This window comes from Eptatretus burgeri, chromosome 6, assembly GCF_056783735.1.
Source record: "Eptatretus burgeri isolate ZD-2024b chromosome 6, Ebu_testis_v1, whole genome shotgun sequence".
NCBI lineage: Eukaryota > Metazoa > Chordata > Myxini > Myxiniformes > Myxinidae > Eptatretus > Eptatretus burgeri.
In genome coordinates this window covers 87,532,888-87,544,915 of record NC_140966.1, presented here as the reverse complement: position 1 = coordinate 87,544,915, position 12,028 = coordinate 87,532,888, and the positions used below count along the sequence as shown (strand labels likewise).

Below are 12,028 nucleotides of genomic sequence, written 5' to 3'. Positions count from 1 at the left end.
GGAATCGATGAACATCAGAACATACTTGTCAAAAAAAAATAAAACAAGGACAAATGTGTTTTTGTCAGGTCAGGTTCGATCTGTGACCTGCTACAGGTACCATGTAAACCTGTACTAACCTGTTCCATGGTCGGGTTGTCGGCGACTAAACCGTCTCCCCCACCAGGTTTTCTGGTGAGGAGGGTGTTTGGATATGGACACCCAGCAGGATTAAAAACAAAACCTGTCAAAGGGCGGAGGAGCTCCTTGTGAGCCAACGGCCATCCATATCTAGTGCCCAACTGTGTCTGCGGACGTCCTCCTGCAGTTGGGTTACTTCTTATTAGGAGGTTGGTGGCAGGATTTGCACTCCAGCCACCGTAAAACGCTTCATTCCGCAAAACGTAAAAACGCAAAAAAATCTGAAAACCCACTCCGTGGGAGTACCTCCTGTGCAGCTTCCCTTCGCAGGGCAGCTCACCGGATGATGGGATTGGGGCAAAGCCTTCGGGACCCCCAATCTTTGATAGGAGGGAAACCACGGGGTAACATCCCTGGGTCAGATTGCGGGAGAGTGTGTCGGAGTGGTGCTGAGGTGTCGTCCACCAGACGGCGGTCTCCTTGGGTTAACCTGAGGCGGTCCCTTCGGGTGGGTGCCTGGAATGTCCTATCCCTAAGAGAGGATGATCACCTGTCTCTGTTATCATCTGAGCTCAAGCGTTTGGACATCGGGATTGCAGCTCTCTCTGAGGTTCGGAGACCGGATTGCGGCGAGATAATGGTGGGTGGTTACACCTACTATTGGTCTGGTCGCTCTGATGGTTACCATACCCAAGGAGTTGCTGTAGCTGTGTCCAATAAGCTGACCCCAATGATAATTGAGGTAACACCGGTCAACGAGCGTATTATGAGATTAAGGATTCGTCACTCCTTAGGTGTCATTTCCCTGGTCTCTATTTATGCTCCGACTGAGGCGAGTGATCTTACCGTGAAGGACACATTCTACGCCACACTCGAGTCTGTGGTTGATCAGTGCCCCAGACGAGATACACTTCTAGTCTTGGGGGATTTCAATGCATCGACTGGATAGGGATGGTTATGAGGTGTGTGTTGGTCCCCATGGGTCAGGAACTATGAACCAGAATAGCACTAAGTTCCTTGACTTTGCAAGAAGTCATGGACTTAGGGTGGCTGGTTCATGGTTTCAGCGCCCGCAAGCTCATCGCTGGACTTGGTATTCCAACGCTGGCGGTGTGGCAAAGGAGATTGACCATGTCCTCATTGACGGTCGTTGGAGGATGATCCAGTACTGCAGGGTCTACCGGAGTGCTCAGTTCCTCAATACTGACCACAGGCTTGTTGTAGCAACTCTAAAGCTGCACCTTAAATCCTGGAGAATGGTACCATCCCAGCCTAGGCTGGATGTTGCCAAGCTCAGGGATGAGAGAGTAGCTGAGGAGTTTGCGAACAGGCTGAGTGGACACTTGGGGGGTCTGGGTGCTTTGGGGGGTCCTGAAGAGTTGTGGAGCACCTTCAAGACCACCGTCCTTGATGTTGCCGGTGGATGCCTTGGAGTTCACCGCAGGGCAAAGAAGAATTTTGTCTCTCAAGGGACACTGGATACCATTGACCAGAGTCGCAGGGCCAGGCTGAATGGCAGAGCTGAGCTGTTCAGGGAGCTGAGGCGTAAAACTGTACGTGCACTGAGGGTGGACAAGGAGGCCTATGTGCGAGGAATCTGTGAGGGGTAGAGCATCACCTGTGGACAGGTGATTCTCGTCCCGCTTACAGGGGAATTCGCGCATTACGTTCATCCAAGCCCATCCCTCGGAGCACTGCAGTTCGAGCAGAGAGTGGTAGGCTCTTGACAGAGGAGTCTGAAGTGAAGGCCCGCTGGGCTGGTTACTTTGAGCGGTTGTACCAGGCTGATCCCCCAGCTGTCGAGTTGGACGTCAAGGGTGTTACAATCCCTGTTGCTGACCCTCGAATCAACTGTGGTCCACCATCGCTTGTGGAAACACGGGCTGCGGTGAACCAGTTGAAACGGGGCAAAGCTCCAGGGATCTGTGGCATCCATGCCGAACTTCTCAAGGCTGGTGGAAATGCTGCACTCGCGTCGTTGCATGCAGTTTTGTGCTCTGCCTGGAACACAGGCATCATCCCAACTGACTGGAAGAGGGGCCTTGTTGTCCCTCTCTGGAAAGGGAAGGGTGATCGCCAAGACTGCAACAACTACCGAGGGGTGACGCTGCTCTCAGTGCCGGGCAAGGTCTTTGCTCGGATAATTCTTGATAGGGTTCGCCACCATCTGCTTGAGCACCAGCGTCCAGAGCAGTCAGGCTTTACACCAAAGAGGTCAACGATTGACCGTATCCTTGCACTTCGTGTCCTCACCGAACGCAGACGAGAGTTTCGGCAGGGGCTGCTTGCAGCCTATGTTGATCTCTGTAAAGCGTTCGATTCAGTGAATCGGGATGTCCTCTGGAGGATTCTTGGTCTTCGTGGGGTGCCACCAAAACTGATCGATCTGATGTCTGAACTCTACTCTGGTACTGAGAGTGCTGTGAAGTGTGGTGGTACCATCTCTGACTTATTTCCAGTTGTTACTGGAGTTCGTCAGGGGTGTGTACTTGCCCCCACACTTTTCAGCACTTGTATGGACTGGATTTTTGGGAGGATGTCGGAGAGATCAAGTTGCGGTGCATCGTTTGGCAATGTCAATGTCAAGATCTCGGACCTTGATTTTGCAGATGATGCAGTCATCTTTGCGGAGACTTTAGACATCCTCTTGGGGGCCCTCGAGGTGCTGAATGAGGAGTCGGAGCCGTTGGGATTACGGATTTCTTGGGTCAAAACAAAGATCCAGGCTTTCGGTGACATCTTGGATGCTGCTGTCCTGTCTGTGTCTGTTTGTGGTGAGGATGTTGAGGTCGTGGATAGATTCACTTACCTTGGCAGTGATATTCATGTCTCCGCAGGTTGTGAGCCAGAGGTCAATAGACGTCTGGGTCGGGCCTGGGGAGTCATGGATTCACTGGATCATGGGGTGTGGCGCTGCCGGTACCTGTGCGGGAGGACGAAAGTCCGAGTCTTCAGGTCCTTGGTACTTCCAGTCTTGCTCTATGGGTGCGAGACTTGGACTTTGACCAAGGATCTGAGACGGAGACTTAATTCCTTTGGTACCAGGTCTCTTCGGAGAATCCTTGGCTATCGCTGGTCGGATTTTGTGTCCAACGAGCGGTTGCTGAGAGAGACTCGGATGAGATTTGTTACCTGCATAGTCCGTGAGCGTCAGCTGCGGCTGTATGGACATGTGGCTCGTTTTCCTGACGCTGATCCTGCTCACCAGATTCTCTCAGCGAGGGAGTCTCATGAGTGGAGGAGGCCAGTGGGCCGACCACGTGCCTCATGGTTGCAGCAGGTTGACCATCATCTCAAGGAGATGGGGATGGGCCTGGCATCTGCCTGGGGGATGGCCAGACGGAGGCCCCTGGAGTACCGGCGGAAAGTGGACGCAGCGACGCGCTGTTCTGGCACATGCTCCCATACCTGACCTGACCTGACCTGACAAATGTGTCCAAGAGCAGTGTCCGAAAGCTTTTGTCGGCTAAAAAAAAAAAAAACAACAACAACTTCCGATATTTCGTCACGTGCCTTGATTAAGCCAATAGCGAAACCCGTCATAATGTATTTAACGTATTTACGATATATCGTGTATTTACGAAATAAATAATGTATTTACGAAATTACAATACGATAAATGGAATAATCTTTAAATAGTAACGTGAACTTTTCGAAACTTTAAAGCAAATGTCCGAATATATTTAAAAGTTCATGATAGACGCTCTCAAAAGACACCATCTATGTGAGGATGTGTACATGTGCTTAGTATTTCAGGAGATCCGGAACTTGTATATACAAGAGCCGAGTCCTAGAGATTAACGTTTTGTCTTCACAAGAAGAAGAAGAAGAAGAAGAAGAAGAAGAAGAAGACAACAACAACAACAACAACAACAAGAACTGGAAGAAGAAGAAGAACAACTACAACAACAACGCCGAGCTCTCTATGAGCAGCGTTCACTACGCGAGACGCTGCTAAAAATTGCCATGTAACAAACAGACAGACAGGAATAAAAACATAACCTCCTTTCACCTTCGGTGGCGGAGATAAATATCATGCCACATATCTTGTTTGGCCCTATCTCTCAATGGTGAAGAATCGCTATATAAATTAAATAATTCTCGTATCCAGATCTGGATTCGGATCCTCAATAAAATCGAATTGATTCGTCCTTGTCACACACTTAAACTTTCCACCGAGTTTCATCCGAATCCGTGCCCAACTTTTTGAGATATCGTGCTTTATATCGGTTTATCCTTCTCTTTGAATGGTGACGAATCACTTACAAATTTACCCGTATCTGGATCTGGATCTCCACTAAAATTGAATCAATTCTTCCTTGTCATCATACACCCAACATATCCACCAAATTCCATCCAAATCTGTCCACAACTTTTTGAAATATCATGCTATGTATCGTTTTTGTCCCTATCTCTCAATGGTGAAGAATCACTTAAAAAATTCTAGTAGTCGGATCCGGATCCGGATCTCCACCAAAATCTAATGACTTCGTCCTTGTCATACATCGAACCTGTCTACCAAATTTCATCTAAATCCGTCGACAACTTTTTGAGATATCCTGTACACAGACAAACAAACAAACAAACAAACAGAGAAAAAGGGGTGAAAACATAACCTCCTTCACCTTCGGTGGCAGAGGTAATTTTGAGATCCAGATCTTTACCAAAATTGAAACAATTCTTCCGTGTCACAAACCCAACATGTCTACCAAGTTTCATCCGAATCCGTCCACAACTTTTTGAGATATCGTGCTAGTGTTGTTTTGGCCCTATCTCTCAATGGTGAAGAATCACTTTAAAAAAAATTCTCAGAGAAGGATCCCAATCTTCACCAAAATCTAATCAATTCTTCTGTCACACACCCAACCTGTCCACAAAATTCCATCCGGATCCGTCCACAACTTTTTGAGATATCCTGTACACAGACAGACAAACAAACAGAAAGGATTGAAAACATAACCTCCTTCACCTTCGGTGGTGGAAGTAATAATATCCCAACGCCACCAACTGATAATGCTGATACTGTGCCCCTCCACCAGTACACTGGTACTCATTTCACCAACCTTGGAAGGGTGACAGCCTGAATCAACCCCACATGGTGTGAATTCAGCAGCCAACGGGGCTCAAACTCAGGACCTAAATATTGTTACGGCTGTGGAAATTCGCAATACACCATAAAGGGTCCTCAGATGAGATATATTGGTAAATTCATGTGTAGTTAGCCCAAACCCATTGTTTAGAGGGAAAATTTGTGATTCATTCGCGCTGCGATCCTTTGAGATAGTCGTTTTACTTTTGCTGTCGTTATTTTGGTGCAAGAACAACAACGAACATCGCCACAACCAACATCTCAACGATCACGCCATTCACTACACGACGCCAACAATCACGCCATTCACACCACAACGCCACCTTCCACAACTACGCTACCACCATCTTCGTCACTTGCCATTCAACGAGCACCAAGATCTCCCGCCCAAAACGCCCGCGCGAATATCTCCCGCCTGAATCTTCCTTCCCTCGTCGTACGGCGCGTGGAGAAGAAAACCGACAACGCCTGTGGGGTTTTCCCGCCATTTCTTCCCGCGCTTGGTGAGAAAGGGGGTGGCGCGTCCTCTCCCAATTGGCGGATGCGCGGTGTGGCACGGCCGGGGGAGAGGAACGCCCCCCTTCGAGGCATTTTCTGGAAGCGTCTCGAAGGAAGGAGGAGCCAAGAACGGGGCGGGGCGCAGGGCGGAGCGAAGGGCGGAGCCCCACCCTACAAAAAGCATGGGCGTGGAGAGTCCCAGGTCGGTTGTCGTCGGTTCCCTTGTCCCTGTTCCCTTGTCCCTGAATGAGAATTGTCGAGCATTGTTGGGGAGTCCTTGCTTTTGGTTTCGTTCGTTCGGAGGAAGAGGTTGAGGTTCTGTCATTCGTTCGGTTCTGGTCGTGGTCGGGTGAAGGTCGTCGAATTGGCGCAGGTCGTCGAATTGCCACGGGTCGTCGAACCTGGTCCCTGGTGATTGTTCCTGTCGGGCGGACGACACGTGCAGGCGTGAGGCACGAGCCCAGTGGACCACGCCAGAGGGACTCGGAGTTACGGTCGCCAAGGACTCGACACGCTCAGGGAAGTCACGACTTCCATTTCTTTTGGGTTCTGTGTAAACGTGTGTGTGTGGCGCCAGTCTGGTGAAGTAGAACTGTTTTAAGTGTTGCCGTGTGAATTGCATTATTCGGTTGTCGATCTGCGTGTGTCTCTTCGCTTGCTTTTATTGTGTTTTCTTGCTTGACTGTGATATACGTGCCTTCTGTGCTGCCATGTGGCGCGGAATAAATGTGCTGGTCCAATTCTTCCCTGTTTCGCTGCGTCCTTTCCTTTGTATGAATCTCCATCTTGCATCACGTAAGGGATTAATAGTGGGTTTAAAACACCCGGTAACTAATCTGAACCGTCAAGGTCGACGATAACTCCGCTCGGTTATCCCTGTAGCATGGAACGAGCCGCTTAAGCGGTTCGTGTCGGGAATCGACCTGTGGCATGGTTCAACTCCTCGGTACGCTATCCACACGGGTACTTAGGTAAATCGACCATTCGGCGATCGGACCCTATTTCGCGCGGGTAGAATGTGGACTGAGTTGTGGTGAGGTTAAACCCCCACCCGTGACTAGCTCCCGGCGTTGTTCCGAGAGGATCACGACTGAATTGCACGTTCGGTGGGCGAAGCAGCCACTATTGGCTACACGCGGTCGTTCGCACGCCGACGGGGCGCGAATTCGTAACAATATCCTAAGCCAGATACCCTAACCACTAAGCCAACACCAGGCTTAAAAATATTATAAACCACAAACATGCATGATTACATTTTCCAACCGTCGCTACGACTGTTTAACACTAAACTGAAAAAAAATCTGGAGGAATCTTGAGATCCTTGTGGCATTATATGCTTATGGCATTTCCCAAAGAATAACGTACCCTAGAATAGATCTACTGTAATCTATATACCACAGAGGGAATAATAACATGACCCTTCCTGTTGCTCGCATAGGGAGTGGGTGCACTAGTATAATAAATTGAAAGCACAGCACCATGAATGGCCACGTCTGTTAAATGACTGGTAGCGATGGCCTGAAGGTATCTTGGATTGCAAGAGACATGTCCATTTCAGCCACTGCCACCTAGCAGTGTGTTCCGAATGAAACATTCACACACAATGCCCAACCCTCTGCATTCAAAATCCCCCTGCCTCTGCACATACCCCCACACACTACTTCCCTTTCACCCCATGCCTGACTTCTGGGAGCCAGGGCAGGGATCAAGCAAGGTGGGCAGGTCATGCGATTGGGAAAAAAAAAACTTCAACAAGGTGGACCATCAACATGTACAGCTGGAAGTTTGACACAATCAAAACAGGATGCTCCTCAATCACTTCTCACAAAACTCCAAGTTATTTTAAAGAGGAAAGACATTTGTGACACCATAACGTCAAACTAGCCTACCAAATAATATACTGTTGCTTAAACCCCACTAATTTATTCACTGACAAGTCTCTTGAAGTGGTGTTACCAGACTGGGTGGTGTAATGGTTCGAGCGTCCACTCTTAGTCTGGGAGGTTGGTGGTTCAAACCATGGCCAAGTCATACCAAAGACTTGAAAAATGGTACGTGCTGATTCCTTGCTTGATGTTCAGCATTTAAAAGGACAAAAGCACAGACAATCACCATAGGTTGCCACCCATGGCGAGGAGGAAATGCCCTGCTGAGTGTGGTGAGAAAGGTGGCGGCATCCTTGCTGCGTCTCTGGTATCCAGAGTGCCCCGGGAAGTTCACGGCACCTTCCCCCAACTCGGTGTCTGTGTTTGTCTCGTGTTTCGTCTGTATATCCAGGTGTGTGAGATGTGTGTGTGCCAGCTCTATTATGAGCCTTGGATCCTATTCAAAAAAAGAAAGTCACTGATAAATCTGGCAAGTGACTGCCACAAACTATATATTCAGGGCACCCCATAAGTCTGGAACCAAAGGGGAAAATGATTATGTGTGGTTTATTTATTTATTTTAAACTGCATGGTTTACCTCCTATGTATCCCGTTTCCCTGAACTTTGCTACCAGTTTGCCGACACAGCTGTGTTATCCGTGCACAATCCAGATTCAATCTGTTAAATTCCTCAGCAAGCTCCCTACCATTCTGATTTCCGATGAGCAGAATAACCAGGATACATTCTTCCTTACTGAAGTGACATAATGGGCACCTGCAAGAAACGAAAAACATCATAAATTACTTATTTCATCCGATGGTTCCAGACTTAGAGATAGCCTGTATGCGTGTGTGTGTGGGTAATATAAAACAATTGACACTTCCACACTCCTCTATCTGAAGAGGCTGCATAAAGCAACCCAAGAAGACCGACACAAGGTAAGCGCGATGCTGCTTCGAACCCTTCCTAGAGTTCCTCAACAACTCTAAAGACGTTCACACATAGTACACACATGAGAATCCCAATGCTACATATCTCCTCAGCTACCGGATCGGTTTCATCGCTCATTGGCGAGACATCAGTGATAGTGCAGACAGCAATGCAAACCAATGAGGCTCCCAAACATGTACCACGTGCAAACGTCAAAAGCAGTCAATATATAAATAAAAAAACCAATGTCACCCAAAGGGTGACCCGTATCTTGCCAAAAGGTGACCACGTGTGACTTCTTTAAGGTCACACTGAGGTGAACAGAGCTGCTATCCACCAGGAGCGACTCCTTGAGGAATATCTGCCAACGAGAGATTCCGTTGAGAATCGTTCTACAGAGTAACCATGAAAAAAATCCGTTTTTTCGTCATGACGTCATCAAATGACATCATAGCGTCAAACTTTTGACAGATCTGGAAAGCACTTATCAAGCGCTTTCATATGAGGTATTACTCGATATGGTATCTAAGATTTCAAAATTTAACCTTGGGGTCAAAAACTTTCGACCTCCAGCGCAAACCATGAAGGTCAAGGCCGATCGCCACCAAAAATTAATCAGCTGAGCGCCAGACCATGAACTATATTCCCATGAAGTTTGAAGACGATCCGATCAAAATTACTCAAAAAATAAGGGTTTCGTCAACTCCCCTGATTTGCAACAAAGTGACCTTGACCTTTGACCTTGACCTTCAAAATTTTATGCGCTGAAAGGGACCTCTATAGGCCTCTGATATGCGAAGTTACAAAAATTTCCAATGATAACTGTGCTCTGCAGAGTGATTTATACGTGATTACAGACAAAAAAAAAAAAAAAATGAAGGTCAAGGCCAATCGCCACCAAAAATTAATCAGCTGAGCGCCAGACCATGAGCTATATTCCCATGAAGTTTGAAGACGATCCGATCAAAATTACTCAAAAAATAAGGGTTTCGTCGACTCCCCTGATTTGCGACAAAATGACCTTGACCTTTGACCTTGACCTTCAAAATTGTATGAGCTGAAAGGGACCTCTATAGGCCTCTGACATGCGAAGTTAGAAAAATTTCCAATGATAACTGTGCTCTGCAGAATTTTTTATACGTGATTACAGACAAACAAAAAAACAAAACCAAAAAAAAAACATACAAGCTGACTAACATATCTTGCAAAAACTTCGTTTTGGCAAGATAATAAAGAAAGACCCACCAACATTTCTCACCTGTGAATGGAGGGAATAGTCAATCAGCTCTCACCAAATCAACTTAACCCAGGTGGCTAGGAAATTCAATGCGGGACCATCGCAGGGTCGGTGACATTAATCTCTGAAAATTTCAGAATGGTCGGTTGAGTAGTTTGGGCTGGTTGGCGAGCGGACAGACAAACAAACAAACAAACATACCAAGCTGAGCCAAGCCGTGCCGAGCCAAAACAAAAACGGATTAAATCAGACTTTTCCACCTTTATATGGACATTGTAACTCACAACTTCCAAGTGAAAAACAAAATCTACAAATTTCAGAAAATTAATTTAAAATACAGAACTGGAATATCTTGGATGGATAAATGTCCACCCCCCCCCCCAAAGAAATAGCCATTGTAAATTCGCTCAGGTGTAACCAATCACCCTCAAAATCACACACCAAGTTAATTGGTCTCCACTTGTGTTAAATTGTCATGATTCTGTTTATTTCGGAATAAAATCAGCTGTTCCTGTAGGTTTCCTCTGCTGGGCAGTGCATTTCACAGCAGAGCCTCAACCATAAGCACCATGGAGCTTTCGAAATACCTCCGGGATAAAGTTGTGGAAAGGCACAGATCAGGGGATGGTTAGAAAATATTTCAAAGGCCTTGAATATCTCTTGGAGCAGTCAAGACCAGCGTTTCTCAACCTTTTTACCCTTGTGGAACCCTTGAAATAGTTTTCATGTCTATTTTATGCAGTTTTGAAATAATATACTGTTTGAAATATAACTTGGTGTGAAATAATATGCAGTTTTGAAATAAAAACTTGAAATAGTTTTCATTTTATGCAGGAAACCCCTGCATAAAAATTATTAATTCCATTATTAATATCTAGCTCTTTTATATTTTTATTGTAGTTCACATGGTAAATATAATATTTTTTTTTGGATACCTGGTTTAAGGAAAAAAATGACCCCCTTTTTGTCAAATTTATTGGCAATTAAAAAAAAAAACATACCGCTCGTTTATGAGACCTCACACTGAGGTTTTAATTCACAAAAAAAAAAAAACCTCATATAACTTGATCAACAAAACTTAAACAAATAAAGCTGAAGCAATAAAGGTAAACAGAAGAACTAACAGAGAGACAGAGAGAGACAGAGACAGAGACAGAGACAGAGACAGAGACAGAGACAGAGACAGAGACAGAGACAGAGACAGAGACAGAGAGAGAGAGAGAGAGAGAGAGAGAGAGAGAGAGAGAGAGAGAGAGAGAGAGAGAGAGAGAGAGAGAGAGAGAGAGAGAGAGAGAGAGAGAGAGAGAGAGAGAGAGAGAGAGAGAGAGAGAGAGAGAGAGAGAGAGAGAGAGGTGTGTAGAGAGAGAGAGAGAGAGAGACAGACTTCACTTGGAAGCACAGAGAAGATAGATGGACACCGTGCATGCGTCCCGTACTTGAGTCAGTCACTCAATGATACACGAATCTGCCGCGTACAGGACGTCCACTAACCCGTGAGGACGGTTTCACACTGGCGCCATATAGACATTGTTAAATACATTCCCTATGGTTGTTGTAATTGTAAATAATATAAGAGGTTGAAGCCTCTATCTATCTATAATTCCAGCAGTGTGTGTGTGTGTGTGTGTGTGTGTGTGTGTGTGTGTGTGTGTGTGTGTGTGTGTGTGTGTGTGTGTGTGTGTGTGTGTGTGTGTGTGTGTGTGACCGCTATTTCTCGACAACCACTGGTCCAATCTAATTGAAACTTGCCAGGTATATTGCTGGGGACCTGAGGATGTGCCTTTTCAAGGTTTGACATTAATTGGACAAGTGCTTCCCAAGTTATGGCCATTTATTTAACAAACTAATGGCAAGACACGTTGTTGCGTGGGTGTGGCCGATGGGGAAGGGAAGCACAGCCGCGTTCCCCATTACAGGTTACAACGTACGGGCTTCCGGATAATGATGACTTCGTGTATTCTAATAATTTCTCGATTTCTTATGCGCATTTATAGATAAACACAATGGCCCAAGTTATGATCGTTTTCATATTAGACGGTGTATAAATTTCGGGAACATCAGAGTGCTGGTATGCTCCGAACCAGGAAGTAAATTTTTTTCTCTTCTCTTTTTGTTTTTCCTTGCCACGACATTGCAAAAAGGTAAAATACGTTGGCGCTAATTGAATAATTGGGCATTAAAAATAAATTGCGAATAATGGAAACTGCAAATAATATCGAACTTCTGGGTCACGCACGTTCGGGCACGCGAGAGTGAAGAAACGGCCTGTGTGGTTTATTTATTTATTA

The 12,028-nt window shown here is 46.3% G+C and overlaps 1 protein-coding gene across 6 annotated transcripts in view; it reads right to left on the bottom strand.

Annotated features, from left to right (window-relative positions):
• Nucleotides 1-12,028, bottom strand: part of LOC147025270 (putative bromodomain-containing protein 10) — a 262,359-nt gene that overhangs the window by 112,207 nt on the left and 138,124 nt on the right. For 2 of the 6 annotated variants that reach the window (XR_015059415.1, XR_015059414.1), the window contains exon 11: nucleotides 8,280-8,347. The exons of the other annotated variants lie outside the window; for them this stretch is intronic. The gene's annotated coding sequence lies outside the window, so the exon portion shown is untranslated. The remainder of the gene's footprint in view (nucleotides 1-8,279; nucleotides 8,348-12,028) is intronic. 6 annotated transcript variants of the gene reach the window in all.